We start from the raw sequence: 27,879 nt of genomic DNA, 5'->3' as shown, positions 1-27,879 counted from the left end.
GTTTAAGTTTAATGGGTTGGGGGATTGGGTTATTTACAATACTGGTGACTCTGGGTTTTTTAGTGAGGAGGCTTTGGGGATTGCAGCGCTATACAGCTGTGGTACTTGGTTGGTGATTGTTACTGGTTGGTCGTTATTTATTGGTGTTGTGGTTATTATGGCGATTACTCAGGGTAATTAAATTAGGAGTATATGGAGGGTGATGGTAATGAGAAATGATAGAAAGTATAGTTTAATAAGGCCTTTTTGGTTTGAGATTAGTGTGGAGGATTTTAGTTGAATGAAGGCTGTAGTCTTTGGTAGGACAGTTTCTAGTCAGATCAAGTCTAGTAAGGAGGTTGCTAAGCTTTGGCTTATTAATAGGTTTAGATGGGGAGGTAGGCGGTGTATGATGGTGGGGAAATATCCTAGGAGAGTGGAGAATTTAGAGGAGTTTGAGGGCTGAGTATATTTTAAGTTTTGTGTGTTAAGATTGATTTTGAGTGCTAGTACGAAGCCCATAGCTGTTACAATAAGGGCAGTTAGGTTTGTTTTTTTTTTTTTTTTTTTTGCGGTACGCAGGCCTCTCACTGCCGCGGTCTCTCCCGTTGCGGAGCACAGGCTCCGGACGCGTTAAGCCCAGCGCCCACGGCCCACGGGCCCAGCCTCTCTGCTGCATGCGGGATCCTCCCGGACCGGGCCACAAACCCGCCTCCCCTGCATCGGCAGGCGGACCCCCAACCACTGCACCACCAGGGAAGCCCAAGGGCAGTTAGTTTTAAGTGCAAAGGTATAGTTATTAGGGGGATGGTTGTTGGAGGGATGTTGTTGGAGATGACGAAGCCAGCAAAAAATACTTCCGATTAACAGGCGTTTGATGGAGTTAACTAAGAGGGGGTTGTTTTCATTGATAGGAGCTGAAGGAGAGAAGTGGGGCTGTCCCAGTAGTGTGAAGAAGATATTGCGAGTGCTACAGATGGCTGTGAGGGAGGTAGCGGTTAGTTATTAACAGGGCTCAGGCGTTGGTAGAAGACGTGGTGGCGGTTTCGATAATTAGGTCTTTAGAGTAAAAACCGGTGAGAAAAGGTATTCCCGTTAGCGCTAGACATCCAATGATAACGGCTGTTGCAGTGATGGGTAAGGTCTTGAATAAGCCTCCCATTGTTCGAATGTCCTGCTCGTTGTTTAGGTTGTGAATAATGGATCCAGAGCACATTAATAGTATGGCTTTAAAGAAAGCATGTGTGCAAATATGTAAAAATGCTAGATGAGGTTGGTTAATACCGATTGTTACTACCATTAGACCTAATTGGCTTGAGGTAGAGAAGGCAATAATTTTTTTAATGTCATTTTGGGTGAGAGCACATATGGCTGTGAATAGGGTGGTAAGGGCTCCTAGGCAAAACGTTATTGTTTGAATGAGTCTGTTGTTTTCTGTTAAAGGGTAAAATCGGATAAGTAGGAAAATTCCCGCTACAACTATTGTGCTTGAGTGGAGTAGGGCCAAGACTGGGGTCGGACCTTCCATTGCTGAGGGGAGTCAGGGGTGAAGTCCAAATTGGGCTGATTTTCCGGCTGCGGCTAGTAGGAGTCCTGTGAGGGGGAGGTTTAAAGGGCTTAAGTCGAGTATGAAAATTTGTTGTAGGTCACATGCATTTATGTTGGATAAAAATCATGCCATTGATATAATGAATCCGGTATCTCCTATGCGGTTATATAAGATTGCTTGAAGAGCAGCTGCGTTTGCGTCTGTTCGTCCATGTCATCATCCGATGAGCAGGAAGGATATGATTCCTACCCCTTCTCATCCAATAAAAAGTTGGAAGAGGTTGTTGGCTGTAACAAGGATTAGTATGGTGATGAAGAAGAGTAGATACTTGAAGAACTGGTTGATGTAAGGATCTGAATGTATATATCATATTGAGAATTCTATGATAGATCATGTGATAAACAATGCCACTGGTATGAATATAATTGAGAAATAACCTATTTTGAAGCTAATAAGTGTCAACTTAAGTGTTTGGACAGTAATTCAGTGTCAGTTTGAAATGAGTATTTCCTGGCCTGTGTGAAGGAATATTATTGTTGGGATTAGACTGGTAATGACAGCACATAAGATGGTATTTTTTACATATGATAGATATTTATCATTTTTGTAGAAGTTTGTACTAGTTATCATGATTGGAATAATTAGTACTAGTAGTGTGATTAGGCAAAAGAAGGGAATAGGTTAATTACTTTTATTTGGAGTTGCACCAGTTTTTTGGTTCTTAAGACCAATGGATAGCTACCATCTTTTAAAAGTTTGAAAAAGCCATACTATTAGGTATGGGGGCATGAATTAGCAGTTCCTGCAATACTTTCTCGGTAAATAAGAAGTCTTAGTCTTCTGTTGCTAGATCCACAATCTAGTGTTTGTTTTTAAACTATATTTACAGTATAGGGGGCCCAAGATGATTTTAGGGTTTAGTGACAGGAGTAGAAGTGGTAGGATATGGAGAGCTATAAGAGCGTGTTCTCGTGTGAAGGAAGGTATAATATTATCAATATGGTGTGTACGTTTGGCCGCATTGTGTTGTGATTAGTATATACATGGAGTATAGGACTGTAATTACAATATTGGTTCCTATTAGGATAATAATGAGATTTGACCATGAGAAAGTTGATATAACTACGAACAGTTCTCCGATTAGATTAATAGTTGGGGGTAGGCCAGGTTTGTTAGGCTTGCTAATAGTCATCAAGTGGTTATTAGTGGGAGGAGAATTTGCAGGCCTCAGGCTAAGATTATAGTTTGGCTGTGGGTTCGCTCATAATTTGAGTTTGCTAGGCAAAATAATATAGACGACGTGAGGCCGTGAGCAATTATTAGGGCGGTAGCCCCTTTGTAACTTCAAGGGGTTTGAATGAGGATAGCTGCAATAACGAGTGCTATATGGCTGACTGAGGAGTAGGCAGTGAGGAATTTTAGGTCTGTTTGACGTAGACAAATAGAGCTAGTTATGATTATTCCCCATAAGGAAAGCATAAGGAAAGGGTATGCTATGTATTCTGTTAGGGGATTGAGTATTGACGTGATTCGTAGCATGCCATAGCCCCTGAGTTTTAGTAGTACTGGGGGCTAGAAGCGATGGGGGCTTCTACATGTGCTTTGGGTAGTCAAAGGTGGAGGCCGTAGAGGGGCATTTTTACTATAAAGGTTATTATGCAGACCAATCACATAAAGATGTTGGTTCAGGAGTTGGATAGTGGTTGGGTCCAATATTGAAGTACTAGGACATTTAGGGAGCCTATGATGTTTTGTACGTATGTTAATGCCACTAGCAATGGGAGTGACCCAATTAATGTGTAGAATAGAAAGTAAACCCCTGCCTTCAGTCGTTCTGTTTGGTTATCCCAGCGGATAATAATAATAAGGGTAGGGACTAGCGTGGCTTCAAATATAATGTAAAATAGGATTAGCTCTGTGGCAGTGAATTCTGATTAGAAGTGTCCGTAACATGATTAGTATTGTGATGTACAGTTTTTTTCAGATGAGTGATTCTTTGAGTAAGTGGGATTGGCTGGCTATTAATATTAGTGGGAGGAGTCATATTAGGATTAGTAATGGTGCAGAGAGGGAGTCAGAGAAGAATATTAATGAGTAGTTGAGGCTATTGTCATTGAATTGGTTAAGAAGAAGTAGGCTTGTAAGGCTAGTTAATAGGCTGTGGGTTGTGGAGGTAATTCAGATTATGTTGCTTTTTGATAGCCAGTTTAGAGGTATTAATATGATTGTGGGGATAATAAATTTTAGCATTGGAGAAGGTTGAGGTTTTGTACCTAATCGGTCCCACATGTGTTTGATACTCTTACTAATAGGGCTAATCCGAGGGCTGCTTTGCAGGCCGCCAGTACCAGTAGGATGATTGGTATTATGCTGGCTAAGGTGGAATGTGAGTTTAAGATTGTCAGGGCTGCTAGGATAAACGGTGATAGTATCATGCCCTCCAGGCAAAGTAGTGAGGATATTAGGTGGGACCGGTATATCAGTAACCCTACAAGGGATATAGTGAAAGCTATAATAATGTTTAGATGTACTAGGGACACTTGGTAGTTATGAGTTTAGCCGTAATCTAAGGAGTCGAAATCACTGTTTTATTTTAAACTAAATACCATATTCAGCTCATTCCAACCCCTTTTGAGTTCATTCGTAGGCCAGGCTAATTGCTATTAATGAAATTAAAAATAGGGCTATGATAAGTATTGTTTTTAGGTTGCTTGCGTTGCTCAGGGGAGGGGTAGTAGGAGGGCAATTTCTAGGTCAAAAAGAAGGAAAGTGATTGCTACTAGGAAAAATTTTATGGAAAGGGTAAGCAGGCGGATCCTATAGGGTCAAATCCGCATTCGTAGGGACTTATTTTTTCTGCGTAGGGTTTAGTTGAGGAAGTCAGAAGGCGATAAGTAGGAGTAATGAGGCTAGTATTGTGTCTGTTAATAAGGTCAGTATTAGATTTATTGTTCTTTTTCGGGGTGTACCGAAACTAGCAGGTTGGAAGTCAGTTGTACTAATTAATACTAAAAGGACTCTGAGCCTCATCAATAGGTAGATACGTAAAGAAATAGTCATACAACATCTACAGAATGTCAGCATCAAGCAGCAGCTTCGAAGCCGAAGTGGTGGGTGGGTGTGAAGTGGCATTTTAGTTGGCACAGGAAACAAACAATAAGAAAAGTAGATCCAATAATTACCTGCAGTCCGTGGAATCCTGTGCTTCGAACAAAGTTGATCTATAGACTCCATCTGAGATTGTAAAGGGGGCTTCGTGATACTCTGACGTTTCTAGGAGTGTAAAATAAACACCGAGGGCAATTATAATAAAAAGGGCTTGGAGTATGTGCTTGTGATTTCCTTCTATAAGGCTATGATGGGCTCAGGTAATGGATACACCAGAGGCTAATAGCACAGAAGTGTTAAGGAGTGGTACTTCTAGGGGGTTTAAGGGGTGAGTGCCTGTTGGTGGCCAGCATCCACCTAGTTCAGGAGTGGGGGGCGAGGCTTGAGTGGTAGAAGGCTCAAAAAAAGCTGGTAAAAAGTAGGACTTCTGAGACGATAAATAAGGTTATCCTGTATCGAAGTCCCTTTTGGACGGTTGGTGTGTGGTGGCCTTGGAAAGTGCTTTCTCGAATGACGTCTTGTCATCATTGATATACTGTTAGAATATTAGTTAGTAGGCCCAGTATTAGAAGAACTATTGAGTTGAAGTGGAATCACATGATTAGGCCTCACGTTACGAGAAGTGCTGAAAGAGCTCCTGTGAGGGGTCAGGGACTGGGGTTTACTATGTGATACGTGTGGGTTTGGTGGGTCATTATGTGTTGTCGTGCAGGTATAAGCTTACTAAGAGGGTAAATACATAGGCTTGAATTATAGTGACAGCAAATTCAAGGATGGTGAGTAGGGTGAGAACAGTAAATGTAATAAGAGCTGTGAATGTGCTGGTGCTTACTAGCACGAGGGTTGTCTCCCCGATTAGGTGTATTAGTAAGTGGCCTGCCGTAATATTGGCTGTTAGTCGTACTGCCAGTGCTACTGGCTGGCTGAATAGGCTAATAGTTTCGATAATTACTAGCACAGGGATGAGGAAAGTGGGTGTGCCTTGTGGTAAGAAGTGGGCTGGGGATGCTTTTGTTTTATTACGGAGGCCCGTAATGATGGCACTGGCTCATAGAGGGAAGGCTATTCCTACATTTACTGGGAGCTGTGTGGTGGGTATAAATGAGTGGGGTAATAGTCCGAGGAGATTGGTTGAGCCGATAACTAGAATGAGTGATATTAGTATTAGCGATCAGGTTTGTCCTTTGTGATTATGAATACCTATTATTTGTTTTGATGTGAGTTGAATTAATCACTGTTGAAGGGAGATTATGCGATTATTAATTAGTCATTTTGATGTTGGGGATAGAATACTTGGGACTATAACGATCAGGATGACTACAGGGATGCCTATTACTGGGGTTACGAAAGGGGCAAATAGAGTTTCGTCCGTACTGTTTCTCAAGGGGCATGTTGTTTTTGTATTTTAGTGAGTGTTGATTTTGGGTTGGGGTAGTAGATGTGCTTTGAGATTTTTAGTTGAAATATAATAAATAGTGTTAAAAATATAGATGAAATAGTAACAAATGTTGATATATCTAGTTGTGGCATGTCATCAAGGAGAACTTTGGCTCTCAATTTTTAACTTAAAAGGTTAATGCTAATCTAGCTTCTTAATGAGTTTATAGTGTAGACGCTGATCATTTCTTGAAGTATTTTAGGGGCACTAGTTCAAGAACAATTGGCATGAAGCTGTGGTTTGACCCACAGATCTCTGAACACTGTCCGTAGAACAAGCCTGGTCATGTTGATATTAGGGTTGTTTGGTGTAGGTGCCCTGGGATTGCGTCTGTCTTTAGGCCCAAGGAGGCTATGGCTCATGAGTGTAGTATGTCTTCGGAGGAAATTAGTACTCGGATTGTTATCTCTATAGGTAAAATTACTCGGTATCTACTCCTAGTAGTCGTAGTTCTCCTGGTTTTAGGTCTGGTGTTGGGATTATATAGGAATCAAAGTTTAGGTCTTTGTAGTCAGTGTATTCATAGCTTCAGTATCATTCATGGCCTATAGTTTTTACAGTAAGAGATGGGCTGTTGATTTCATCTACCATATAAAGAGTTCGTAATGATGGCAGGGCGATTAAGATTAAGATAATGGCCGGCAGGATAGTCCAAATAGTCTCCACCTCTTGGGCATCTGTTGTGCTAGTATGTGTTAACTTAGTTGTAAGTATTAGTGTAATGATATAGAGGACTAAGGAGCTAATTAGGAAAACAATTATTAGTGTGTGGTCGTGAAAATGTAGCAGTTCTTCTATGATGGGTGATGTTGCATCTTGAAAACCTAGTTGGAAGGGGTATGCCATAGAGATATACAATATTTTCACTTGTGACTTAACTTTGACAAAGTTATATAAAATTTTACTGATGCCTAGTTCATGAAGAAAGACATAGTGGCTATGATGTTGGCTTGAAACCGGTAAGAGAGGGTTTGATTCCTTCCTTTCTTGACTATTTTAGATTCATGTAGGTTGGTTCGTCGAATGTATGATATGGTGGAGGACATCCATTTAGTCATTCTAAATTTGTGATAGTAAGCTCTACTGCTAATACTTCTCGTTTGGATGTGAATGCTTCTCAGATAATGAAGACTCAGTATGACCGCTGTTAATGAGATGAATGAGCCTGTTGATGAGATGGTATTCCATGTTGTACAGGTGTCTGGATAGTCAGAGTATCATCGAGGCATGCCAGATTAGCCTAGGAAATGTTGTGGGAAGAAGGTTATGTTGACACCCACGAATATGATCACAAAGTGAATTTTTGCTCATGTCAAGTTGAGTGTACACCCTGAGAATAGTGGAAATCAGTGTACAAATCCTCCTATGATAGCTCCCATTGAGAGCACATAGTGAAAGTGTGTGACTACATAGTAGGTATCATGAAGTACAGTGTCTAATGATGAATTAGCTAGGACAATACCTGTTAGTCCACCGACTGTGAAAAGGAAAATGAAACCCAAGGCTCACATCAGGGCCGGTGATCATTGAATATTGCCTCCGTGGAATGTTGCCAATCAGCTAAATACTTTTACCCCTGTAGGGATGGCAATAATTATAGTAGCTGATGTAAAGTATGCTCGCGTATCAATGTCCATACCTACTGTGAATATGTGATGGGCCTATACAATAAAACCTGAGAACCCAATTGATATTATAGCTCATACCATACCCATATATCCGAAAGGCTCTTTTTTTCCTGAGTAGTAAGGTGCAATGTGTGAGATCATCCCAAACCCAGGTAGGGTGATGGTGGCCTTGTAGAATGAGTGTGAGTGTTCCTTCTCTGCTATATTTTGGAAGAGTTTGAGGATAGGTGTTAGCTCTTCTCTAAATGTTTGATAGAATTCACCTGTGAAGCCATCTGGTCCTGGGCTTTTGTTTGCTGGAAGATTTTTAATCACAGTTTCAATTTCAGTGCTTGTGATTGGTCTGCTCATATTTTCTATTTCTTCCTTGTTCAGTCTTGGAAGGTTGTGCATTTCTAAGAATTCGTCCATTTCTTCCAGGTTGTCCATTTTATTGGCATATAGTTGCTTGTAGTAATCTCTCATGATCCTTTGTATTTCTGCAGTGTCAGTTGTTACTTCTCCTTTTTCATTTTTCATTGTATTGATTTGAGTCTTCTCCCTTTTTTTCTTGATGAGTCTGGCTTATCAGTTTTGTTTATCGTCTCAAAGAACCAGCTTTTAGTTTTATTGATCTTTGCTATTGTCTGCTTTCCTTTCTAAACGATTCACTTAAAAAAAAATTATTTATTTATTTATTTTTGGCTGCATTGGGTCTTGCTGCACGCAGGCTTTCTCTAGTTGCAGCAAACGGGGGCTACTCTTCGTTGAGGTGCGTGGGCTTCTCACTGTGATGTCTTCTCGTGTTGTGGAGCATGGGCTCTAGGTGCGCGGGCTTCAGTCGTTGTGGCATGCGGGCTCAGTAGTTGTGACTCGCGGGCTCTAGAGTGCAGGCTCAGTAGTTGTGGTGCATGGGCTTAGTAGCTCTGCGGCATGTGGGATCTTCCTGGACCAGGGCTCGAACCCGTGTCCCCTCCATTGGCAGGTGGATTCTTAACCACTGCACCACCAGGGAAGTCCCTGAATGATTCACGCTTTTTTTTTTCAAACTTTTTTTTTTTTTTTTTTTTTGCGATACGCGGGCCTCTCACTGCTGTGGCCTCTCCCGTTGCGGAGCACAGGCTCCAGATGCACAGGCTCAGCGGCCAGGGCTCACGGGCCCAGCCGCTCCGCAGCACGTGGGATCCTCCCGGACCGGGGCACGAACCCACGTCCCCTGCATCGGCAGTCGCACTCTCAACCACTGCGCCACCAGGGAAGCCCCCAATGATTCGCTTTTTAGTGCAGGGACTTATTCATCCTCAAATGATACCTGGTAGGAATTCAATGAATATCTGTCAGATGATTAAATAAATGAGCAACAATTTAATTCTGCAGCCACCTTTGCTGGGTAAGACACTTTGGATCTGAAGATTCTATTGAACACAGGGCACCCTCCAGCCCCTCAGGAAATAGTGGACATGGAACCTTCCCTTGAGGGAGAGAAAGCATGTTTCTGGGAGCTTTGCAAATGTTTCATGGGAATCCCTCTTTTGGTTCTCTTAAGGACTCTTTTTTGGTTCATCACTCCATATGCCTCATGGACCAAATTATTACATGTTTCTGGTGGTTCAACATGTTCTTGGCCACAGAGGCTGATATGCTGCTACAAACTGAGCCTGGTAGGAACTTAAAAGGAGATACTTCTCATCTGTCCTCTGGCATGCCTTCAGTGAGACTCAGGCATCTGAAGACATCAGACCCAGACACCAAAATGAAATTAACAAGAAGGGGCTCCCATGAGGGGGACTGGGCGCCTCAGATTCAAATGAGCAGTCGATTGAATCCAGTGAAGGCGCTAATGAGCTGTTCTACGCAGCTCTGGCAAACTCACCCTGCACCTATAATTTTCTCTCTGGATATCATTAAAATCAAATGATTCCCTTATTTGGGGTATCCATTTACAGTGTAATTATTTTGGTCTTTTGTAGTGACTTTCGTGGTTAAATTAGGCAATTCTCCTGCCTGTGTAGATAATGTAATGACTTTTTAATCATTTGTTTTCTACCAGCCAAATTGTTTCCATGATCCCATTAGAATTCTTCTGTAGTGATTCCAATGGATTTATTGAACTACTGGTGACAGCCTCACTGATGAACTGCAGGCTGCCTGCCGTTAAATTCAGCCAATGAATATCAAATACCTTCCATTTTCCCAGGAACCCAGAAAAAAATCTAATAATTTTGATCGATGGATATGTTTCCTGACATTCAGCATAGAAATTACAAAGAATACCATATGCTTATGGTAGGTTTTAAAAATATAAATTTATTTTTTTTATGATTATGAAAGTAATACATTATTATTCTTAAAAAATCCAGAAATAGGGCTTCCCTGGTGGTGCAGTGGTTGAGAATCTGCCTGCTAATGTAGGGTACACGCGTTCGAGCGCTGGTCTGGGAAGATCCCACATGCCACGGAGCAACTGGGCCCGTGAGCTACAATTACTGAGCCTGCGCGTCTGGAGCCTGTGCTCCGCAACAAGAGAGGCCGCGATAGTGAGAGGCCCGCGCACCGTGATGAAGAGTGGCCCCTGCTTGCCACAACTAGAGAAAGCCCTTGCACAGAAACAAAGACCCAACACAGCCATAAATAAATAAATTTAAATCATATGGGCTTCTAGGAAGACCTCTGCTTAAAAAAAAAAAAAAATCCAGAAATACCCCAAATACAACAAATACTATAAGAACGCCTGTAATTTCACCATTTACTTAAAACCATTTTGTATTAGATGGTATCTCCCTATAGTTTTTTTTTTAAATCTATTTCTCTTTCCATTATCTATCAATTATCTACATACCTATCTATCTATCCAAAATTGGAGCCATAATTTTTTAACCATATTTTTTTCATTTAATATGCATAAGAATTTTTCCATGTCCCTGAATATTCATTGCAGTTATAATCTTTAATGGTTGTGTGATATTTTAGTGTATACATTTGTTCTCCAAATATTTTCTGAGCTCCTACTCTGAACAAGCAAAGACTTACCGTAATTTATTTAGTCATTGATCTATTGTTTGAACTTTTAAAAATATAAGTCACATCATAGCTCTCTGCTCCAAACATTGCAAGAGCTCCCCATTTTGCTAAGAGTAAAAGCTTACATCCTTATGATGGCCTTTGAGGCCCTTCAAGGTTGCCCCCAACTCTTACCTCTCTGGCTTCATCTCCTATTCTTCTCCCTGCCCAGGCCACACCAGCCCCACTGGACTCCCTACTGTTTTTCTAATTGTCAGACAAGCTGTGCCCCTGGGCCTTTGCACTAGCTGTTCCCTCTGCCTGGAATGCCCAAAGACCCACTACCCAGATTTCTCACCTCCTTAGAATCTTGTGCTCAGGCGTCATCTTCTTAATGAAGCAAACTGTTCCTTTTTGTCTTGCCTCCAGCCACTCCTGATTGCTCTTATCTTGCTCTGCTTTGTCTTTTTTTTTTTCACAGCGTCTATTATTTTCTCATGTACTATTATACTTTATTTACTAAGTTTACCATTTATTATCTGCTCCTCCCACTGTAATGTAAATTCCATGAGGGTAGAGATTTTTGTCAATTTTGTTCACCAATGTATTGCAGGTGCCCCAAACACTACTTGGCACATAGTAGGTGCTCAATAAATATTTGTTGCATGAATGTATAAATGTTTTTGCATTTTTGGCTACTTGTGTACAATGCTATATAGAGTCTAAATCTTTGAATCAACCTCTTGTGATTTTCTGAGATTTCATGGAATTACTGAATCAAAGGAACAACTTTTAAGGCTTTCTGATATATGTCATCAAACAGCTTTTTAGAAAACTTGTGCTGATTTACGCTTCCAGCAGAGTATAACTATGTCCATCTCATTGCATTAACACAGGCATTAAGTATTATTTTTAAAATAACTTCATTAACCTGAGTGCTGAAGAACACTACTCATTTTAAAATTTTATGTTAAAAAATTTTACAACTATTTGACTACTAGTAAGTTTGAAGATTTAAAAATCAGCTTATTAGTTATTGATTTCTTTGGGGGATCACCTGATCACATTCCTTACTGATTTTTTGTAGTGAATATTAAGATTTATTTTCATGTTTATTAGGAATACTTTGTGCACACAAGAGAATATATTTAGAGAAAAAAAAATACTCTTGAACCCACCGCCCAGTTTAAGAAATAGGACATCGTCAGTTCTTTTGAAATCCTAATGTCCCAGTGAATGCCTCCCAGCCCCATTCCTTAACATCTTCACAGAGAAACCATTGCTTTTGTCTGTGTCCCCAATGGCATATTGTTTAGTTTTGTCTGTTTTGAAAATGGAGTCATACTGCAGTTCAACATTGTGTTTCTAAAATGTTTGATTGCTGGAATCTGGCCGCGGCCTCCGCCGCGCCCGCCGCCTCCCGCCGCCTCGGACAGTGGACCCGCACAAAGTGAGCGAGCCTCGAGCCTTCGTGAAAATGTGCAAGCAGGACCCGAGTGTTCTGCACACCGAGGAAATGTGCTTCCTGAGGGAGTGGGTAGAGAGCATGGGGGAGTAAAATACCACCTGCTACTCATAAAACTAAATTGGAAGCAAATACCAAGGAAGAAAAAACAGATAGTAAGAAGGTGGAGGAAAACATAAAGACAGATGAACCATCAAGTGAGGAAAGTGATCTAGAAATTGACAATGAAGGTGTGAATGAACCAGACACTGATGCCCCTCCAGAAATGGGAGATGAAAATGTAGAGATAACTGAGGAGATGACGGATCAGGCAAATGATAAAACAGTGGCTGCCGTTGATGCCTTAAATGATGGTGAACTACAGAAAGCCATGACTTGTTCACAGATGCCATCAAGCTAAATCCTCGTTTGGCCATTCTGTATGCCAAGAGAGCAAGTGTCTTCCTCAAATTACAGAAGCCAAACGCTGCCATCCGAGACTGTGACAGAGCTATTGAAATAGATCCCGATTCAGCTCAGCCATACAAATGGCGAGGGAAAACGCACAGACTTTTGGACCATTGGGAAGAAGCTGCCCATGATCTTGCCCTTGGCTGTAAGCTGGATTATGTTGAAGACGCTAGTGCAATGCTGAAAGAAGTTCAACCAAGGGCCCAGAAAATTGCTGAACGTCGGAGAAAGCATGAGCGAAAACGTGAAGGGAGAGAGATCAAAGAAAGAGTAGAAAGTGTCAAGAAGGCTCGGGAAGAACATGAGAGAGCCCAGAGGGAGGAAGAAGCCAGACGACAGTCAGGAACTCAGTATGGCTCTTTTCCAGGTGGTTTCTTGGTGGAATCCTGGTAATTTTCCTGGAGGAATGCCTGGAATGGGGGGGGGGCATGCCTGGAATGGCAGGAATGCCTGGGCTCAATGAAATTCTTAGTGATCCAGAGGTTCTTGCAGCCATGCAGGATCCAGAAGTTATGGTGGCCTTCCAGGATGTGGCTCAGAACCCAGCAAATATGTCAACATATCAGAGCAACCCGAAGGTTATGAATCTCATCAGTAAGTTGTTGGCCAAATTTGGAGGTCAAGCATAATGCCCTCTGACAAATAAAGCCCCTGCTGAAGGTAAAGCAACTTAGATCACCTAATGGATGTCACAGTAATACAAACCGTGTACCTCTGACCTTCTCATGAAGAAAGCTGGGGTGCCTTGAGGATAATCCCTACCCCTCTGCCCCAAATGCAGCTGAAATATTTTACAGTGGTTTGCCATTAGGGTATTCATTCAGATAATGTTTTCCGACTAGAAATTAAAAACTTCAAACAATTTAAAAAAATAAAGTAAAATTAAATGTGAATTCAGCAACTACAGTTCATTTGCTTTTCCTGCTATATACTATTCTCTTGTGTATATATACCACTGTTTATTTATCTAAGCTCAGTGGGCATAGGATTGTTTCTAACTCTTTGGTATGATAAATGACACTGCTACAAACATTCTTACTCATGATCGCTGAGGCGTTATACACAAAATGTCTGTAGGGCATGTACCTAGGAATGGCATTTCTGGGTCATGGAGGATGTGTATGTTCAACTTTTCAAGATAATGTAGAACTCCTTTCCAATTTGGTTGTATTAATTTATATTCCTACTAGCAGTGGGTGGGCTTTCCCATTGCTTCACAATTTTTCTAACTCTTAGTACTATGCTGGCGTGGCTGAAAAGTGGTATCTGATTTTGGTTTAAATCTGCATTTACCTTTCAAATGATTATTGGCGAGTTACCTTTCCTCTTCTTTTTATTTATATTTAAAGGGTGATAACCACTGTTACCACAGTCATTGATTGGGTACTACATTGTGTGCCAATCCCTGCACATTGCGTGCCAATCCCTGCACATTGCATCATCCACTCACCAACCCTATGAAGTAGTTACCATCATATTTTGGGGCCCCAGGGAGATTACTATCAGAGTACATATTACAAACTGTATTTCTTCCAAATGATGACCTTCACATCTTTATAACATGTGACTTGAGACCCAAGACTAACCTGTAATCTTGTTAGACTGCAATTTGACAGAAGGTATCTAAGTTCTAAAATCTGTCCTAGGTCTTTCAGAGATTAAAAAAAAGAACACTAATAGTCGTATGAGAGAAAAGTTTCTAGAGTTTATCTCCAAGGCCATTTTCTTGTGACCTTAGCAGAAAGGAAAAGGTCAATGGCATTTTTGTCATTATGTCTTGAATGATTTAAGAAATCACATACATGTGAAAGTACCAGCTGGAGCAAGATACATGCCTCCTCTCAGAGGAGTTGTCTCCTGAAGGAACCTATTATTATTTTTTCAATGAATTACTTTTTTTTCTGTTGGATTTCCAAAGGGGAGTTGGCTGGTTCCAAAATCGAGTCTGGAATTTTAGAAAAAGGGAATGTTGTTATTGTTTCTTTTGAACTAATCAATCCAATAAGCATCTATTTTGAATCTGCTTTCTATAAGACCCTAAGACACAGAGATGTTTGAAGGAACAAGAGGATATCATTCCCATTTCCACTCTGTTTCCTATTAAGTTGGAAGGTTTCAAACTCTCAAAAATAGAATTCATTCATTTTTATTTATTTTCTGTCATGTATGTGTACCCCTGGTGTGTGATGGTTAATCCAAGATTAGGTTAGGGGGCCTGATTGATCCCTAAATACATGGAAAGCCATCATTTGAAGAAATGTTTTCAACAATATTAATAGTATATCAGAGGTAAACAACCAGCCCAGAGCTTCCTGTCAATCTCCCTGTGAGAAAACCCATAGGAAGTAATGTGGGACGGATCTAAGGGGGCATGGAAAGGTGTTATCATTGTGCTTTGGAAGGCTAGGGCTAGACCATTGCAGGCTAAGCAGGTCTTCACTCCCAGAGTCCCCTCTCTGATGGAGGAGGCCCCAGCCAGCCTGATGGAGAGCTAGGTATGTGGGAGTGGAGAGGGGTGACATGCTTTGCTGACACTTGACTTTGGGTCAAACTAGGCTCAGGAAACCCACTGGGCCGCAGACCACTGGGTCTCCAGGCAGCCTGCGAAGGGTGAGCAAGCAGGAGGTCAAGAAATGGGCAGAGGAAAGAATGACACTGTGGGCCATGAGGCCAGACCTGAACCTGATCTTTCCCGTTGCACCTCTGGTTGGGTTCATCTGTGCTTGTCTGCCAGCCCAAGATAACACATACAGCACATACACACACACATATTCCACACTCATATCCTTTTCTCAACCTTTCCATCACTCACTTTACCTATACTGTATGTGGCCTTGTGCTATATTCACTTGAAACAAATAATTTTATTGAAGTATAATTGGCATACCATGAAAGTTACCCATTTAACTGTACAATTCAATGTTTTTTTTGTTTTGTTTTTTTGTTTTTGGTAAGTTTACTGAATTTGGCAACCATCACCAAAATCTAGTTTTGCAACAGTTCTGTTACCCCAATAAAATCCTTCACGTCCATTGGAAGTTGACCCCTGTTTCCTACCCTCCAGGCCCAGAGCAACCAGTCGTCTGCTTTCCATCTCTTATAGATTTGCCTTTTCTGGATTTTTCATATAAATGGAATCATGCAAAGTTGGTCTTTTGTGTGTGGCTTCTTTCAGTTAGCATGAAGTTCATCCATGTTGTAGCGTATATCAGTTTTTCATCTCTTTTGACTGCTGAGTGGTGTTCTATTGTTTGGACACACCACATTGTGTTTGTCACTTGCCAGTTGATGGACATTTGGGCTGTTTACACTTTGGGGCTATTATGAATAAGGCTGCTATGAACATTCATGTGTAAGTCCTTGAATAAGCATATGTTTCCATTTCTCTCGGGCATGTACATAAGAGTGGAATTGCTGCATCATATGATTAAGTCTATGTCTAACTTTTTAAGAAACTACCAAAAAAAAAAAAAACCAAACAAAAAAAAGAAACTACCAAACTGTTTTCACATCAGCTGTACCATTTTATGTTCCCTGTGATTGACTTTTTCATATGAGTTCTGTCTCCCTTTACAGGCTATAGGCTTCTAGGGGACGGCACTCCTGCCTGTAGCTCTGTGTAACCATAACTCTCAGCATAGAGTAGGTCTGTGGTCATTAATGATGATTGCTGTAGTGGGCTGAATGGTGATTCCAAAGATATATCCACATTGTAATTCCTGGAACCTGTGAATATTACCTTATATGACAAAAGATGTGATTAAGTTAATGGTCTTGAAAGGAGGGGCTCCTCCTGGAATATCTGGGTGTATCCTAAATGCCATCACAAGTATTGTTGTAAGAGGACAGAGGCAGAGGGAGATTGCACACAGACACACAGAGGAGAAGGCCATGTGAACACAGAGCAGAGAGATAAGGGGCCACAAGCCAAGGAATGCTGACAGCTACCAGAAGCTGGAAGAGGTAGAGAACAGCTTCTCTCCTAGATCTTTCAGAAGGAGTGAGGCTCTGATGACATCCGGTTTCAGCTCACTGAAACTGGTTTTGCATTTCTGGCCTCCAGAACTGTGAGAATAAATTTCTGTTGCTTTGGTAGTTTATTACAGCAGCTGCAGGAAACTAATACAATTTGCTAAAAATGGTAGCTGAATGGAGCAGGAGTAAAAGCTGAAACACAGCATGTCTGGAGATCGTAAACATAGTCTTGGATGTAGGAGGCAAAGAGTTTTCCATTTCCTTTGGGGTAAGCCTATTATTACGAATGAAATGCATTCATTTTCTCATTTAGTCATTAATTTTCAACCATTGAATTTCTAGTAGCTTTATTTGACTGACTTTCCTTTAGAGTGGATATGTTTTTCTTTCCATCTGGAATGAAGTTACATATCTGCCATTGCTTGATATACTTTATTTTATGTTGTGTCCAAACCAGTGTTACTGCCTGTAACCATCGGGAGGGCAAGATTCTGGAACCAGACCACCTGTGTTCGAATACTGGCTCCGCCACTGTGTGGCTCTAGGCATGTCATCTGTATAATTGGAATAATAAGTGCACATAACTCATAAGGTTTGTGTGAGGATTAAACAGTAACAGTCTAACAACCAGCTCTCTTGATTTGTAATATTTGCCAATTTCTGTGGTATAAGTACTCCCTCCATGAACCATTTTAAGGTATCAAAGTAGCATCACTGAAGGTAGAAGTTGGAAGAGATGCACAGTAGCACACCATGATGTAATATTTCCTCTAATACAGATACAATAGATACCTAAACCCAAGAATGTAGGTAATAGTAAAATGCAGTAAAATAGTTAGGAAGACATTAGTTTTAAGTATTCGTTAACCTTGTTTTTTTAATAATTTATTTAATTGTATTTATATAATTTAATTTTTAATAACGGGCTGGGTTTAACAACTGGCTCATAAACTTCTTAAAAATTTAACAATTGCCACTCCCTCGGGCACTGGTATAAACTGACTCTAGCTCACCTAAATTAATGTATGTAAAGAACTATAAAGGCTGAAGTTAGGTATTTTTCTTTATTATCCTGGAAAAGCCCTGGCACTAGCCTAGGATCCTGTCTTGTCCCCACGGATGATTAATCGCTGTTAGGAGAGACCTAAATTTAAGGACGTGAGCGCCCAAGAACAGCACTGAATTGGTAGCAAAATGAAGGAAATGGTAGCTTCTCGATCTCTTTATCAGAGTGCTTGATGCACTCAGACCACTTTGGGCTTGAGGGCCCTTTAAGAATAAAGAAAGGGCCCAGAGAGGGGAATGCATAGGGCAACATCTAGCTTAAGATGTAGCATAGTTGGGGTCTTGGGTAAGAAGCCTAGCTAGAGAGTGGCAGAGTTGGCGCTCTTTATTCCCAGTCTGTCTCTCTGTTAGTCTTTAGATGGCGACCTTTTGTTCTCTTCCCACCACCTCCATCTCTGATTTAAAGTTGACTAGTTTTTAAGAAGCGATGTGCTGCAATGAACATTGTGGTGCATGTCTCTTTTGAATTATGGTTTTCTCTGGCTATATGCCCAGTAGTGGGATTGCTGGGTTGTATGGTAGTTCTATTTTTAGTTTTTTAAGGAACCTCCATACTGTTCTCCATAGTGGCTGTATCAATTTACATCCCCACCAGCAGTGCACGAGGGTTCCCTTTTCTCCACACCCTCTCCAGCATTTATTGTTTCTAGATTTTTTGATGATGGCCATTCTGACTGGTGTGAGGTGATACCTCATTGTAGTTTTGACTACTCAGCCATAAAAAGAAATGAAATTGAGTTATTTGTAGTGAGGTGGTTGGACCTAAAGTCTGTTGTACAGAGTAAAGTAAGTCAGAAAGGAAAAACAAATACCATATGCTAACACATATATATGGAATCTAAAAAACAAAAAATGGTACTGGCGAACCTAGTGGCAGGGCAGGAATAAAGACGCAGACGTAGAGAATGGACTTGCGGACACGGTGGGGGAAGGGGGAAGCTGGGGCGAAGTGAGAGTAACATCAACATATATATATTACCGAATGTAAAATAACTAGCTAGTGGGATGCAGCAGCATAGCACAGGGAGGTCAGCTCGGTGCTTTGTGATGACCTAGAGGGGTGGGATAGGGAGGGTGGGAGGGAGGTTCAAGAGGGAGGGGATATGGGGATATATGTATGCTAACACAGGATTGTGAAGCAATTATACTCCAGTAAAGACCTATTAAAAAAAAAAAGCAATGTGTAGATCAAGAATTGATGAATCACCGTAAACACAGTCCAAAGGCAGCTGACTTAAAGTGCTTTAGCTAGGTAACTCATGTGGACTCCCTAAATGTTGGATGTTACTTAAATACTTAGAAAAGTAATTCATGATAAGTATCCATTTATCCTTTTGCTGATGAAACTAGTTCCATGAATTGTAAACTTAAATCTATATATACATATGTACATAAGTACATGTATATGTACATAAGTACATGTATATGTACATATATACAGTGGAATATTACTCAGCCATAAAAAGGAACGAAATTGGGTCATTTGTAGAGACATGGATGGACCTAGAGACTGTCATACAGAGTGAAGTCAGAAAGAGAAAAACAAAAATTGTATATCAACGCATATATGTGGAATCTGAAAAAATTGGTATAGACGATCTTATTTACAAAACAGAAATAGCGACACAGACATACAGAACAAACATATGGATACCAAGGGGGGAAGGGGAGGGGTGGGATGTATTGGGAGATTGGGATTGACATATATACACTATTGATACTATGTATAAAATAGATAACTAATGAGAACCTACTGTATAGCACAGAGAACTCTACTCAGTGCTCTGTGGTGACCTAAAGAGAAGGAAATCCAAAAAAGAGGGGATATATGTATACGTATAGCTGATTCACTTTGCTGTATAGTAGAAACTAACACAGTATTGTAAAGCAACTATACTCCAATAAAAAAAATAAAGTTTAAAAGTACTTATAGCAATGAAAGTGTTTTCTAATACTCCTTTAAATGAGTAAAACCAGAATATAACAGATCAATTTATTCTGGAATACATAGGGAGAAAATAAGCAAATTACCTAAAACCAACTAATTCACAATTTAAATCGAAAGTTCTTTGTATTGCGAGCTACAAATTTCAGTTTTCCTTGGATTACCTTCAAACAGGTAGGATAACATAAAAACTTCTGAAGCAAAAAAGGGTGTGGTAAAGACCTGCCTCCAGAAACTTCATGGCTTTGCTCCCCAAAGTGTGCTGTGTGGAATTTTATTCCTGGGAAATGCTTTAGGGGAAAAAGGTCTCTGATCAAATAAGCTCGGGGAATGCTGCATTTAATCCCCTCTCAGTTCAAACTCTGAGCAGGGCTATTGTAGAGACAACTCCCTAATTTAGTGTCACTCCCCATCTCTTAGACTTATTTGACCCCAGAATCCTGTTTTCATGTAACTCCTACAAACATCTCGAGCAACCAGTGTCCTCCAGGACACAATTTTGTAATCCCCACAACTAGGATGATTATTATTGCTTCTAAATTATTTTATGATCTTCAGCAAACCTTAGCCTCAGTTTCGCCTTTGAACTAATAACCCCCTCACAGAGATGCTGTGAACCAAAACTTCCACGGAAAGGTCCCCTGAAAACTTTGGCATACTACTTCTGTCTTGGGCTAATGTTCATTTACCAGAAAGACACCCTGTTAGTTCTTCTGTTACCCCATTCTGCCAGAACTCTCAGTAATACCCCTCCGTGGAATGTCCGTCTCCGGTTGGCGCGCACATAAAAGTGTGGACACTCAGCAAAGCCAAGGAAGCTACAACTTGCTTATATTTCAACCTGATGGTCTGTTTTAAGGGTCATTTTTTTCTTCTAAAGGCGAAAACGCTGCAGTAATTTCCTTTAGTACATTTTTAGCCACCTATATCGAGACAAGTTGTCATGGAATAACCTGTGTTCACATCCTCATTTCAAGGGTGGCTTCAATGTGGAGCCAGGATGGCTGCAGCCTTAAGGCTCACCTCGGCTGGTTACTCTGAAGCTGCCTTCTCAGTCTGGTTTTGGTTTAGAAACAAGGTAGTACGTAATCCAAATACGCCAGGGCAGAAGATACAAATGACTAAAAAGCAAAGCAGCTTTAAAACTCCAGTAGGGGGCTTCCTGGTGGCGCAGTGGTTGAGAGTCCGCCTGCCGATGCAGGGGACACGGGTTCGTGCCCTGGTCCGGGAAGATCCCACATGCCGCGGAGCGGCTGGGCCCGTGAGCCATGGCCGCTGAGCCTGTGCGTCCGGAGCCTGTGCTCCGCAGCGGGAGAGGCCACAACAGTGAGAGGCCCGCGTAACGCAAAAACAAAACAAAACAAACTCCAGTAGGATACTGGGGGTTTGGCTCTTGTGACACTAGCCAAGGATTCATTATTCAACGAGGTGCCCAGTGGACTAGGTGCCCGTGGCTGGCTTGCTTCTGCAGAGGCAGCGTTTGCTTCTTTCCAAAGTGTGTTATGCTTTAGGCTCAAATGCAAACTCTGAATAAATATTGATCTTTACAGAGTAGGAAAAAAAATGACAGATTTGCTTTTTAGTTTTTGGGTGTTTCCTTGAAGTGAGGCAAGACTAATTTGGACTTTGGGGACATTTATCTTTGGAGTTTCTGGAGAGTGTCATAAAGGCTCTTCATCGAATCAAGCTTCCATGGGTGGAGATGAGCTTAATTTCTATCACAAGGCTTAAGGTCCCAACTCCAGCCAGGTTTCTGCCTTTCTGTCTCCTAATAAAGACCACTAGTTATAAATTGGAAAAACCCAAGATTATCTTTTTGGTTAAAATGGATTATTCACAGAAATCTGAAATATATCTTTCCCTCGTGAGCTGTAAACTTAAAGCTACAAACTCTTTCTCAAGCAGGAACTGAAGTTCAAAGAACTTGACTGGACTGAAGCACAAAGCAATAAATATTTGTCCCTTAATTTGCCCTCTAATTTCTTTCCTGTTTTTGTGTTTGTGATATTAATACAGGAGAAATTCAGTAAATGGTCACTGACTTTGATTTGATAGCTACTGAGTCCTTCGTTCTCGAGGCTTGGGTTCTGGAGTCAAGAGAAGGACAGGAAATGGAAGAGCTCATTTGGCCAGTGTCTAAGGAGGGGCTGGTGTTCTGCATTTTATCTAAACCTCCTTGTCCATGGACCTAAGGCCTTGCTCCTGGATGTGTGAATTGTGCAGTTGCATGGGGCCCCGCACAAAGAAGGATCCCAGGCTTGGTTCAGTGCCCTGTTGTCACCATCTTGATAGTCTTAATACTTTTTGAACAAGAGACTCCACATTTTCACTTTGCTCTGAGCCCCTCAAATTTCCTAGCTGGTCCTTACCCGGGATTACAGTTGATTAAGGCTCTCTGCTCTCCTCTTGCTCTTTTCTCCCACCCATGGCCCCAGATCCAGCCTCAAGGCCATGCTCAAGGCTGGACTGTCCAGTGTCCTGTCCACTGGAGCAGGAAGCTAAGGATTCACCCTGCAGTGAACCAACTTTCAATGATTCTCCTGTGGATTTTTTAGATTATTTGTCATCTCAGAGTAGCTCTTCTTCGTTTGAATTTTCAAAACATACCAGGTAATTTCAGCAGTTGTGCAAGCCAATCATGATTAGGAAGGGAAATATGTTACCAAGGAACAATCCCATAATGCCAATGCTTAATGCAAATTATTTTTCATTTGTAATTTTCTTTTTTTTTTTTGCGGTACGTGGGCCTCTCACTGTTGTGGCCTCTCCCGCTGCGGAGCACAGGCTCCGGACGCACAGGCTCAGCGGCCATGGCTCACAGGCCCAGCCGCTCCGCAGCATGTGGGATCCTCCCGGACCGGGGCACGAACCTGTGTCCCCTTCATCGGCAGGCGGACTCTCAACCACTGTGCCACCAGGGGAGCCCTCATTTGTAATTTTTATACTCTCACTGATAATAAACCAGTAAACAGGTGCAAAATCAATTTACATTTGGAGTTTACATTAGAATTTAAAAAAATCTTACTGAACACCTGAATACTTTGTTTTATGATGTCAGTTTCCTATACATGGTTTCTGTTTCTTTATGTTGAGCCATATGGAGGACATTTATTCAATATGCTTATTAAACTTGTATATTTGCACCACTTGCATAAACTGCCTAAAATTATGATGATGAAACTCCTGTCTTTGGATAGGCATTTGTTTTCTTTCCTTTTCTGATTTTCTTTGCCTCAGGAAATTCTTCTGAAAGGGCCATGTTTCTCATTTACCCAATTTAAAAATTGCTCTCCTCCAATAGCCCCTTCCTCTCTCCTACTTTGGTAGAAAAGTTTTCATTAAATTGTACCTTATTGTGGTGATCTGTGCCTTCTTGAAGAATATGGAAAGAAACAGGCCTATCTGTTGTTACTCTGTCTGTATTACTGAGAGCATTTTGTATTACGTGACACTCTGACCTCATTACGAGAACCCACAGGAGACATTGCTCTCTGCTCTCAGTTGGAGTTGGTATAAGGCCTGGCTCATGTGGGGCTATGCCTAGTGTATCAAGCTCAGGTTGTGTCATTAGGCTCACTGGACATGGAATGAGATGAGAAAAAAAATCTAGTTAATAAAACTTCTTTGGGACTTCCCTGGCGGTCCAGTGGTTAAGACTCTGCGCTTCCACTGCAGAGGGTGTGGGTTCAATCCTTGGTCAGGGAACTAAGATCCCGCATGGCACTGCCAAATGAAATAAAAAGCATCAAAAAACAAAAACAAAGAAACTCCTTTTAAGAGGAGTACTGTGTATGATTGAAGGGAATACTTTGAGAAGCTACTTGCAGAGGTGTTAAGAATTTCAAGGGGTGTGATCAAGTAACAGTATGCCCAATAATCTTCCCTCTGAGTAGTTTGGCTGGATTTAGCTCGAGAGGGTTTTTGTTGTTTTTTTTTTTTTCCGGTACGCGGGCCTCTCACTGCTGTGGCCCCTCCCGTTGCAGAGCACAGGCTCTGGACGCACCGGCTCAGCGGCCATGCATGGCTCACGGGCCCAGCCGCTCCGTGGCATGTGGGATCTTCCCGGACCAGGGCACGAACCCGTGTCCCCTGCATCGGCAGGTGGACTCTCAACCACTGCGCCACCAGGGAAGCCCACATAGAAACCTTTTATTCATGCAGCTCCTCTGTAAATAAATGTGGAAGAGATATTTTAAAGACTATCAGCTTGAAGGGATGCCCACAGACCTACATGTCTTGATCAAGTCCTAATGTGAATTCCTTGTATAGTTTAACTTCCCCTGAGCAACTATTTAGTTTCTGTGTTTATGGTCTTTGGGGCTCATAACCAGCCATGGTTTCCTCTTTGAGGTGCTGGAGCAGAGCTTAGAGCTAAGTATGCAGTCCATCTCTCCCAAGTGTGAAAAAGTCCCTGTACGCCTTTGTCCTAAGCTCACTCCTGGATCCGTTTTACTGTCTAACTTTTATTTCCTCTTGCCTCATTTCTCCTACTTATTTTATCTTGCCAAACGGTGTACATCTTCTCAGGCTGCCTTCACTCCCTCCTACTTCAACTTTTTTTTTTTTTTGCGGTACGCGGGCCTCTCACTGTTGTGGCCTCTCCCGTTGTGGAGCACAGACTCCGGACGCACAGGCTCAGCGGCCATGGCTCACGGGCCCAGCCGCTCCGCGGCATGTGGGATCCTCCCGGACCGGGGCACGAACCCGCGTCCCCCACATCGGCAGGCAGACTCTCAACCACTGTGCCACCAGGGAAGTCCCTACTTCAACTTCTAAATTATTTTTTAGGTATATTAATATTCTCTCCTCTTCCTTCTTTGTCTTCTTCCTCCCCCTCCTCCTCTTCTGTGGTAACTTCATAAGAGTAACAACAATTATTTCATACCCTGTATTACTGGCCTTCGTTTCAAGAGCTGGCCTCCATTGTTGTGATTCTACATAAATTGACAAAGTGACCAAAGGATGAAGATTCATAATACATATGGTGGAGGGAAGGATGAAGGAAGAGCTCAATCAATTTGCCAAATAGTAAAGGCCTTACTGTTATATAAGTAAACATATACATAGGTAAGCAGCAAAGGATGTTAACTGTATGTAGAATCTAAAAACACAATAAAATACAAGTGAATCATACTGCACCTCACCAAATAAAGCCATTATGTATATTTTTATTAAAAGTAATTCAATATATGACTAGTATTATTCATTTATAAAATGACTAATAGTCAACAAATTTTTGGCTTACCCTCCTAACTGTATTTCCAAATGCCGTAGCAGACATTTCTACCAAGAGGTCCTAAAGGCACATGAAACTCAGCATCTTCAAAACCAAACTCAGTATGTCTGGAAACCCTCACCCCTGCTCACACTTGTTCCTCCTTACTCATTAGCGTCACTGTCCAGATTCCTCTCTTTTCTTAACCCTTACATCTGATCAGTCATCCAGTCCCCTGCTTAGATTTGAAATTTCTCTCGAGTCCAAACTCTCCTCTCTGACACTAAAGACATTTCAGATCCTGTTATCTCTCCCCTTTACCTGAAGTTTCCTGGGGCTGTGTGTGTACTCCAGGTGTACATAAAGCTATCTTCTGGGGTAAGTGAAGAAAGTATTAGAGCTGTTACATATATTTTTACCCCTTCCTTTTTAAATTTATTTTTTATTGAACTGTATTTGATTTACAATGTTGTGTTAATAACTGCTGTACAGCAAAGTGATTCACTAATACATATATATGTATATATATACACACACATTCTTTTTTTTTGGCCGTGCCGTGCAGCATGCAGGATCTCAGTTCCCCAACCAGAGATCGAACCCACAACCCCTGCATTGGCAGTGTGGAGTCGTAACCATTGGACCACCAGGGAAGTCCCTACATAGTCTTTTTTTTATGTTCTTTTCCATTGTGATTTATCATAGGATATTGAATGTAATTCTCTGTGCTATACAGTAGGACCTTGTTGTTTATCCATTCTATATGTAATAGCTTACATCTGCTAACCCCAGCCTCCCAATCCATCCCCCCCTCAACCCCCTTTCCCTTGGCAACCACCAGTCTGTTCTCTATGTCTGATTCTGTTTCTGTTTCATAGTTAGGTTCATTTGTGTCATATTTTAGATTCCACATATAAGTGATATCATATGGTATTTGTCTTTCTCTTTCTGACTTACTTCATTTAGTATGATAATCTCTAGTTGCAGCCATGTTGCTGCAAATGGCATTATTTCATTCTTTTTTATGGCTGAGTAGCATTCCATTATATATATGTACCACATCTTCTTTATCTGTTCATCTGTCAATGGACATTTAGGTTGTTTCCATGTCTTGGGTATTGTGAATAGTGCTGCTATGAACATAGGGGTGCATGTATCTTTTCGAATTATAGTTTTATCTGGTTATATGCCGAGGAGTGGGATTGTTGGATTATATGGTAACTCTATTTTTAGTTTTCTGAGCAACCTCCATACTGTTTTCCACAGTGGCTGCACCAACTTATATTCCCACCCACAGTGTAGAATTTACCTCTTCCTTTTAACATTTCTGGCTTTTATGATGTACATCTTGGAACAGTTATATATGTAGATAAATAATAGTCATATATAGGACTATGGGTTCAACATTTTCTACTGGAGTGTGCAATCAGAATCGTTTGGAGATGACCAACCTAGACCATTGCAGTTTGTCACCATGCCTTCGGTCTAACTTCCCCACTATTCTGTTATTCATTATGAGTTAATACAAGTAATGTGTTCAGAATAAACTAAGCACTACCTAAGTATCAACTATTATTATTATTATCCTGTCCCCAAACTTAACATTCTGCCACCTTTTAGATCCTCATAATCACGCATCTGGACTTTTTATTTTAAAGTCTTTAATAAATAAGTCAGTTCTCATATTAGGATTCTCAGGGTTCGCTCCCTGGCTCCTGGCCTGCTTTGCCAAGTCTTTGTGAGCACAGGCTGACACCCTGGGCTCTGGCTAGAGGAGAAAGATCGCTGTGGTCTAGCACTGTAACAAGATGCGGTCACTCTGCTTCCAGCCTCTCCCTTGATTTCTTCCCATAACACATGTCACTTCCCTAAATCACACAACTGATTATGCCACTGCCTGGTGTGAGAGAACTTGTGGACTGTAGACTATCTATAAAATAAGGTCCACATTCCCCTGGGAGAATGAGGAGAATAAAATATGTTGGAAAGTTGCTACCTAGGATTTGTAGAGTTTTGTGTTCTGCTGTATTTGCTGAGAAAAGGAAGGGAGGAAGAACAGCATAGTGTTAAGGCTTCAGAGGCAGATGACATGGATTCAAACCCGTCCCTCTCATGTGTGATCATGGGTAAACTGCTTTCTATCTCCATGACTCAGTTTTCTTATATGTAAAAGGGCGTAATGATACTTGCCCCGTAGGGTTGTAAGGTAACATATATTTTTCTTGGGAACCAATAGGTTCTTAATAAATGGTAGCACTTATTAAAAAAATTGAAGTATAGTTGATTTACAGTGTGTCTTAGTGTCTGATGTATAGCAAAGTGATTCAGATATTATATATATATATATGTATATTTTTTTTCAGACTATTTTCCTTTATGGTTTATTACAGGATATTGAATATAGTTCCCTGTGCTATATAGTAGGACCTTGTCGTTTATCTGTTTTATGTATAGTAGTGCTTATCTGCTAATCCCAAACTCCTAATTTATCCCTCCCCCACCCCCTTTCCCCTTTGGTAACCGTAAGTTTGTTTTGTATGTCTGTGAATCTGTTTCTGTTTTGTAAATAAGTTCATTTGCATATTTTAGATTCCACATATAAGTGATATCATATGATATTTGTCTTTCTCTGACTTCACTTAGTATGATAATCTCTAGGTCCATCCATGTTGCTGCAAGTGGCACTATTTCATTTTTTTTTATGGCTGAGTAATATTCTATTGTATATATATATCACATCGTTTTAAAATTTTTATTTTACATTGGAGCATATTTGATTAATAATGTTGTGTTAGTTTCAGGTGTACAGCAAAGCGATTCAGTTATACATGTATCTATTCTTTTTCAAATTCTTTTCCCATTTAGGTTATTACAGAATATTGAGCAGCGTTCCCTGTGCTATATAGTAGGTCCTTGTTGGTTATCTTTTTTATTTTTAAATTAATTTGTATTGGAGTATAGTTGATTTATAATGTTGTACCAGTTTCTGCTGCACAGCAAAGCAAACCAGCTATACACATACATACATCCACTCTTTTTTAGATTCTTTTCCCATATAGGTCAGTACAGAGTATTATGTAGAG

General features: G+C 41.0%; 4 pseudogenes; 1 reads left to right on the top strand and 3 right to left on the bottom strand.

The window, feature by feature from the left end:
- Window positions 1–164: 164 nt before the first annotated feature.
- Window positions 165–5,331, bottom strand: LOC132529942 (NADH-ubiquinone oxidoreductase chain 5-like; annotated as a pseudogene).
- On the bottom strand, window positions 5,331–6,008 carry LOC132529941 (ATP synthase subunit a-like; annotated as a pseudogene).
- Window positions 6,009–6,255: 247 nt separating this feature from the next.
- On the bottom strand, window positions 6,256–6,920 carry LOC132529238 (cytochrome c oxidase subunit 2-like; annotated as a pseudogene).
- A 909-nt stretch (window positions 6,921–7,829) lies between these two features.
- Window positions 7,830–13,225, top strand: LOC132529939 (hsc70-interacting protein-like; annotated as a pseudogene).
- Window positions 13,226–27,879: the final 14,654 nt, after the last annotated feature.

Source organism: Lagenorhynchus albirostris, chromosome 11 (genome assembly GCF_949774975.1).
Source record: "Lagenorhynchus albirostris chromosome 11, mLagAlb1.1, whole genome shotgun sequence".
Lineage (NCBI taxonomy): Eukaryota > Metazoa > Chordata > Mammalia > Artiodactyla > Delphinidae > Lagenorhynchus > Lagenorhynchus albirostris.
Note: the sequence above shows the minus strand (reverse complement) of the source record. Positions and strands in the feature narration are given on the sequence as shown.